At 46.6% G+C, this 8,343-nt stretch overlaps 1 protein-coding gene across 1 annotated transcript in view; it reads left to right on the forward strand.

The window, feature by feature from the left end:
- The window catches only part of SAMD12 (sterile alpha motif domain containing 12), a 279,773-nt gene that overhangs the window by 19,775 nt on the left and 251,655 nt on the right, over positions 1-8,343 (forward strand). The gene's annotated exons all lie outside the window — the stretch shown is intronic.

Genomic DNA, 8,343 nt, shown 5'->3' on the forward strand with positions numbered 1-8,343 from the left:
GCCTTGGCTTTCCTGGTTCGCTCCCTACAGGTCTGGACCAGTACAGAATACTCCTCCTTTGAGGTGGATCCAATCTTCCATCCTTTATAGGTCTTTCTTTTTAGATGCAGAAGGTCCACAAGTTCCCTGCAGAGCCAAGGGGGCTGCTGTGCCCTTTTACTGCTTTTCCTCCGAGATGGGATAGACATTGCTTGTGCTTTCAGGGTTGCTCCGCTGAAGAGCAACCACTCATCCTGAACTCCCCTCCCCTTCAGGTCGTGGTCCCTTAGGGCCTCACTAACAAGCCTCCTGAGCTTGTCAGTGTCAATTTTCCTGAAGTCAGGGATTGCTGACTGACTTGCCAGCTTTATGGTGGATAGTGAAAGTGATCAGCTGATGGTCACTTTCTCCCAGCTTCCCTTCAGTCATCAGGTCACTGACTAGATCTTCCCCTGTTGCCAGTACCGGGTCAAGCAGTGCTTTGCCTCTTGTTGGTCTGTAGACTTCATGAGTCAGATAGAGCTTGTCCACGCATGTGAAGAAGCTTTGCAACCATTTGGATTTGGCTGAGTGCTCTTCCTATGAGATGTCTGGGTAGTTGAAGTCTCCCATGGCAACCATGGACTGGGAGTGTGCAGCCTCAGCCAGTTCCTTGGCAAATTCCTGGTCGAGCTCTTGATCCTGATTTGGAGGTCAGTAGTTGAGAGTCTCCAGTCATCCATCCTGGATGCCAATGTCAGCTTGCAGGGACGTGTACCTTTCCTTGACATAGAGAGCTACACCTCTGCTCCTTTTGTCTACATGAGCTCTCCTGTACAAGGTATAGCCGTCTATACCTGTGGCCCAATCATAGGTGGAGTCCCACCAGGTCTCTGTTATCCCTATGAGATTGTAGTCATTCTTGTTTAGCCTCTTGTTTATTCCCCAAGCTCCTGGCATTGGTGTACAGGTACGTAAGTGTCCCATTGGAGGCCCTAGTGCTCCCTACACATCGCTCTGGGGCTGGGGTAGGGGTGGGTTCCCTTGAGTGCCTTAGCCTAGTGGATTTGCAAAAGTTGCCCAGTGGGCTTGCTGTGGCGGTAATCATCCCCATCCCCCGGTGGGCTTAGTTTAAAGACCGGTTGAGCAAGTCAGCCATTCTGGCTGGGAAGAGCCTCCTCCCCAGCACAGGGAGGGGGAGGCCGTTCCATCCCAGCAGACCACTGCCTCTCTCACCAAAGAGTGGACTGTGATCGTGGAAGCTGAAGCCTTCATGATGACACCAGCACCGCAGTCTTTGGTTAACTACCTTGATCCTCCTCTCCCTCCACAGCCCATAACCCAAAACCGGGAAGATCGAGGAAAACACCACCTGCACCCCTAAGCCCTGCTCCCAAAACCCTGTAGCCTCTCATGACCTGGCTGGGATTGCTCTGAGCCATGTCATTCGTGTCCATGTGGATAAGGAGCATAGGGTAGTGGTCGGTGGGCCAGATGAGCTTTGGGATCCTCTTGGCTACGTTCCAGATACGGGCTCCCGGGAGGCAGCAGAACTCCCAGGCTAAGGGATCGAGGTGGCAGATTGTGCCGTCAGTCCCCCTTAGGAGGGTCTCTCTCACAACGACCACTCTACGTGTGGCCTTAGGGAGAGCAGGGACGGTATTTGTGAATGAGCCCCCGTTGCCTGCTGGAGCTGGCAGCTCTGCAGGCTCTACTGGGGCTGCAAGAGGTTCACATCTGTTGCAGAGCTCTACAGGGGAGGGGACCCTGGAGCAAGCAGGCCTTGGGACTGTTGACTACCTTGGTCCAACCCCCTGGCTGGACAGTATGGGAGATACCCAAGTCCTCCCTTGTCCTGGAAGGTGACCTTGGTCTACCCTTAGCCTCCAGGGGCTGAAAAGCCTGGCAGTAGTTTATTTCCTGCTTACCATCTCTGATGGCATGCAGTCTCTGGACTGTGGCCTGGAGCTCCTCTATCTGGCGCCTCAGAGACTCCAAAGTGGAGCAGACCTTGTAAGGGGAGGTGGTCATGCTCCTGGTCCCATGTACCTGGAAATGTGCCAGGCAGCCCCTGCAGTCAAGAGCCAGAGGCTCCATCTGCGTGGAGCCCGGAACCGTGGACTCTGTCTGGGGGGAGCCCTCAGAAGTGCCAGAGGGGGAGGCTGCAGACTCTCAAGGAGACCCTCGGGGTGTGGCATGTGCCCATTCGCATTGTGCCACTGGTAGTCCGGTGTCTGTATGGTGTCACCATGTACACATGCACAGGTTTTTTTTGTGTGTAAAAATTTCTTTGAGCATGGCAACTTAGACCACCTCCAATGTATTTTATATTAATTGGGGCAAATTGTCCCATTGAGGATTAAACTAAAAATATACACGTGTACATGTCATAGGTGTGCTGGTGGGGACAATACACGGGATGCTGGAAGCCCCGGCGTGCTCAGGGAAGCTTGGGTTTGGTGGGTTTCCAGTGCCTCGTGTACCATCCCTGCTGTCTTCTCTGGCTGCCAGCACACCCAGCTGCCTTCCCACACTGCCCCATGGGCAAGCCAGCCCATTGCTGGCAAGCCATCGCTGTTCCATAACAGTGACAGAAGCCCCTAAATTGAAATGGTGGGTCACAATTAAAAACCCACAGATTACAAACTCACCATTTCAATTTAGGGAAACTAAAGCCCCCCTCACTTGTACAGGTGCCCCTAGATGCACATCTCTGCAGCAGTGAGGAGACGGGGGTGGATTTTGGTGTAGCAGAGAGGCTGATGGGGCCTAAGTTTATAAAGCATTGTCTACAGAAACACAAGGCATCACAAGGGAGAAGTGTTTGAGGAAGATAATGGGGGAGCTCTGAAGATGTTTGTGAAGCTTGTTCAAATTTTAAATTTAACAAGTGGACAGTGAAGTCCAGCTTCACAGGCTGATTGGAGTCATTGTCTTAATTAGAGATGATAAGTAGGATGAGGATAGTTTGTGGAGGGCCACTGAAGTGAATAAAGTAATGTTTGTGGTGTGATAGAGAAAGAGGGGCAAGTGGAGGGGTTCAAAGAGAGGAGTGACCTGCTCAAAGTGACAGGTTAGAAAATGGTTGTTGCATCGCCATTCTGAATGGATGCATGTGGGACAGGACTGCATTTGTCAAAGCAGGAGAAAGGATGTTGAATAATAGAAATGTGAAGATGATTATATACTTTGACTTTAGCAAGGCTTTTGATACTGTCTCCCTCAATGTTCTTGCAAGTGAAGTGAGGGAAGTATGGGTTAGATGAATGGACTGTAAGGTGAATAGAAAACTGGCTGGATTGTCACGCTCAAAGGCTGGTAATCAATGGCTCAATATCTAGCTGGCAGCCACTTTCAAGTGGAGGAGCCCAGGGGTCAGTCTTGGGGCCGGTTTTGTTCAGTTTCTTGAAGATCTGGAAGATAGCATAGAGTACACCCTCAGCACTTTCAAGTGGAGGAGCCCAGGGGTCAGTCTTGGGGCCGGTTTTGTTCAGTTTCTTGAAGATCTGGAAGATAGCATAGAGTACACCCTCAGCAAGTTTGGAGATGACACCAAACTGTGGGGAGTAGTAGATACAGTGTCAGGTAGGGCTAGGATTCAGAGAGACCGCAACAAATTGGAGGATTGGACCGAAAGAAATCTCATGAAGTTCAATAAGAATAAGTACAAAGCCCTGCACTTAGGAGGGAACAGTCCCATGCACCAGTACAAGCTGGGGGCTGACTGGATGGGCAGCAGCTCTGCAGAAAAGGACCTGGGGGTTACAGTGGACAGTAGGCTGAATATGAGCCAGCAGTGTGCCCTTGTTGCCAACAGCATACTGGGCTGCATTGGTACGTGTGTTGCCAGCAGATTGAGGGAAGTGATTCTTCCCCTGTATTTATGAGTGATTCTTCCCCAGTGGTGAGGCCACATCTGGAGTACTGTGTTCAGTTTTGGGCCCCCACTACAGAAAGGATATGGACAAATTGGAAAGAGTCCAGTGAAGAGCATTAAAAATGGTTAGGGGGCTGGGGTATATGACTTCTGAGGAGAGGCTGAGGGAACTGGGCTTATTTAGTCTGGAGGAGAAGACTGGGGAGGGGGGATTTAATAGCAGCCTTCAACTACCTGAAGGGGGGTTCAAAAGAGGATGGAGCTGGACTGTTCTCAGTGGTGACAGGTGACACAACAAAGAGCAGTGGTCTCAAGTTGCAGCAGCGAAGTTTAATTTAGATATTAGAAAAATGCTTTCTAACTAGGAGGGTAGTAAAGCATGGGACCAGGTTACCCAGCAAGGTTGTGGAATCTCCATCTTTGGAGTTTTTTAAGACCAGGCAACACAAAGCATTGCCTGGGATGATCTAGATGGGGATGGCCCTGCTTTGAGCAAGGGGTTGGACTAGATGACCTCCTGAGGTTCCTTCCCACCCTAATTTTCTGTGATTCTCTGAGTAGGGCCCTAGCTGTGTGGGTGTGTAGGAAAGCCTGGCTGTATATTACATGTTACACAGAAAGTTCCCTTGCCAGGCTGAGGTTCTTCCAAGTTGGAGCCCTCAATTACTGGAGAATCTGAAGCTTTTTATTGATGAGAATCTGCTAAATCTCATTCTGGTGCCTGGAACCATGTGAGGAGCAGCAAAGACAGGGTGAGAGAGCTTCAGTGGAGAGTCAAAACCAGAAATTGAGGGTAGGGTATTGCAGACACATAGTTCTTTGCAGGAGCTGCCAGCAAGGTGGTGGAGCAGAGACAGCCCTTCCTCCATACCTGCCAAACTTCCATTTCGCAAAACAGCATCCCCAGAAAGACGTTTTACCTTTGTGCTTTGTTCAGTTGATTCTGCAGTTCTTGGAGAAACGATGGCAAATTCTGAGTTCACAAAAGCCCCCTTCTGCATTCCAGTTAAACCCAGTTTGGACGGTGCTTAATCTTCATGTTCAGGAGAGGAGACATCTGTGGAGGGCTTAGCATCAACCTTGACCAGTTAAACAAGATAAATGGTGTTCCCCTTCCCTGTGTTGATTTTAGGAAAAGGTTGAGTTAGCTATTGCCTATCTAACCTTGATCTCATTCCCTGCTCCAAATAAAGCCTGAGAGGGAGAGAAACTAACCTGGACTGAAGATTAAGAGGGAGGAAAATAATCTGTGCCTGTGGTGTCTGAGCAAATAGATGGAATTGATTTATTTATTCTGAGTCTACTGTGTGTGGAGACAGTAGATAATAGATCAGTGCAAGCCACTATACTTCGCTGGATAGTCTCTGTGCGGGTGCACGTGTGTCAGAGTATGGGGTTGTACTGGCGATGAACAAAGGAAGTAGTGGCTATCTGGGGACTCGAGAAACAAGATACATTTGCTTTTCTAAATGAGTCCCTTTTATGCTGTTCTTGTTAAATGATGATGGAATACATTCAGTGCAGCATTTGCTTACTTTGTGTTCAGTCTCTTAACTGTTTAGCAATTCAAGTTGGTGGTAAGTAATAAGCAAACAAAATAAACAACTCTATTCCCGCCGACCTCCAAAATGGCAAACTAAAAATTGTTTGTCCATGCTAGTATCAGCAGCTTTGCAATGGGGTTGTTCTAAGCACCTTGTTTTGCTTGGAAGAAGCTTCCTCTTTCCAATGAAAAGCTACTGGAATCTGAATCTGCCTTGTACATAATTGCTAGTACCACTTATTTCCCCCTTTTTTATCATGAAAGATCCTTTTATATAGCGTGAACAGCACAAACATTATTTACTCTTGAAAGGACAGTGGGTAGGACTGAAGCAGCATACTGTAGCATGTTTTTTTCTTTAACTCCATCGGGGTGACTTCATGCTTACATTTAGTCATCAAATACTGGATCCCCACTGTGTATGATGCAGAGGTTAGTAAATCAACATGATAATGAAGAGGCATTCTTTTGCTTTCTCAAATCGTATTGTCTTTGGGCTGTTCAGAAATCCCCCACTCCTGGAAAAAGGCAGGAGTAACTGCAATCCATGGGAAAATCTCCAGAATTGGAATGCTACCTGAGGCAGTATTAGCTCCCACTGTGCTCTTTGTGACTCTCCTCTTCAGAGAAGCAGAGCGCAGATGGGAGCTGGCAGGCTGAGCTTGCATAAACATTGGTCCTAGTGAGCTACTGAAGTGGATGCACAAAAATTACAAGGGAGGATGAATGAATCTGTCTGTGCTGCTAGGAAAGATCTGTAGGATTGGGTGCCCAGCTCTTTTCTATTTATGGTGTCACTCCAGACTCATTGCATGGCCCTGCCGCTTTCCTGGACCAGGGTGAGTCGGGGGAGAATACAGCTGCACTAGTGTCAGAATTTATGCAATGATTTGGTCTTTTCTGTTTGCCTTTTGTGCAGGAGGGGAACATATATCTGCTGTTAGCAGGCCAGCCTGTCTCTGCCTGATTCTCTGCATCTCATTTTACCTTTCTGTGATTTGAGGGTAGACCAGTGAGTCTTTTTAAAGTACTTTGTTTCAGGTAGATAGATACATTTTAGGAAAGATCAGAGAAGGTTCTTGTGTTGTAGCACATATGATCTGATTTAATCAGAAATTGATACCTATTTAAAACACTTCCTCAAGAATTTAGGAGACCAAAAGAGTCTCTTAAATTCTACACTGCAACAGATTGGCAGGGTTTAACACTATCCACAGAGAAGCAAAGCAGCCAGATCAGGTGAATCCTATTAGCTTCAGTGCAGGAGTAAAAAAGCTTTTTCTTTTTTACTTTTTCCTGTTAGACATACAGAGGGAGCATGCACAGAAAAACCTCTAGGAACAGCTAAGCTCAGGAGGCTTATTTCTGTTGTTGTTGTGTAAGGTAACAATAAATCACAATTGTAGGAGGGGGCAAATCTGGACCAGACCCAGAACATCTTCAGAGTCAGAAGTTAAGAAATGCCAGTATGAAAAGTATCAAAATTTAAATTTAAATGTTTGGTTTATGCCTGGGAAAACTGGCAGAAAGGAAAAGAATGGCTGAGAATAGTTACCTGTCATCTTGCTTAAGAGTGGTTAAGGGACAATGCTAGAAGTATTAGTCTTGCTGACTTCCTCCCCCACAACATTTCTAGCCAACCCATAAAACTGTTTTTTACCAGAAAAAGCAAAAAAAAAAAAAAAAAAAAGTCCTCAAACACAGAAGAAATTAGCTGTATCAGGGTTTAAAAAAGGACTCTCATGAGAACTAGTGTGTGTGGGTGTAAGAGGAAATTAGATATGCCTTTGATCCCATAAGGGGATGGTAAATTTTAGGTCAGGTATTCATGCTTGTAGCCTGTTGTCTTTTTAAAATTCCTTCCTCTGGGTGCTTTGGGCTCACTGGTAAAATAAATGGTGCTCTGGTTTTAGGAAGTTTGTCACTATCTACCACTAGTTACATCAGGGGTGGGCAATTATTTTGGGCGGAGGGCCACTTACTGAGTTTTGGCAAGCCATCCAGGGCTGCATGGCAGGTAGCCAGGGGCAGATAAATATTAATTTTCTTAATTTTGTGGGGGCCCTGTGGGCCGGATAGAATGGCCTGGTGGGCCGCATCTGCCCCCCAGGCCACATTTTGCCCACCCCTGAGTTGCATGCTTCCTAAGGGGAGAACTGCAGGTATTTGGACTTGCTTGGACAGAATGTAGGTAAGGGCACAAAGTCTGACACCTCAGAGACCAGAAAGGGGACAGAAGCATAGTTAATACTGTGGCTGTGATCATTGATGATTACTTCCTTAAAAAAGGGTGTTTTTCTCTGTTGAATAAAGGCAGGCTGATTTGGAAGGAAATGTGTTCCAGGTGTCTTCCATGCCAAAGCTTTGAATTAAACGGGTTCTAACAAAGTCCAAACAACATAGCTTTGAACATAGCCAGATCTTCTAAAGCCTCTTTGTTCCTGTGTGATTCAAATCAAGATAGCAGTTGCATGAAATTTGCACTAATATATCTGTTAAAGAAGAATGTGATCATTTGAATAGACATGAAACATTTTCCCCAAGCAGATTATGAGTAACTACTGTCTGCAGTACAACTACAACTAGAATCAAAAAGCCCAAACAAATAGGGGTTTCACTAGGGAGAATGATGGAGGTTCAAATAAAGACAGGCCCTGGAGTGGCAGTGATTTACACAGTTTACCCAGTTTACTTTTGAATTTTTCAGCCATTTCCAGACTGACATCGTGGGTGCATAGGCCTGGATATCTAGACCTGCTCTCAGAATTTGGGCTCTGACCATTCTAGTTTTGTTTCCTGTGACAGATTTTTCAAAGCTGATTTAACATTAGGTAGAGATAAGAACAGTAAGAAATACAGAAGACAAAACTAGCAGTGTCTAGGGCTGACAAAAATAGGAGAGCTTTTGATTTTAATTCTCCATTTTTTTTCCATAGTGGCTCTTCAGTGTCTTTCTTTTAGGGAA

This window comes from Alligator sinensis, unplaced genomic scaffold (assembly GCF_000455745.1).
Source record: "Alligator sinensis unplaced genomic scaffold, ASM45574v1 scaffold895_3, whole genome shotgun sequence".
Lineage (NCBI taxonomy): Eukaryota > Metazoa > Chordata > Crocodylia > Alligatoridae > Alligator > Alligator sinensis.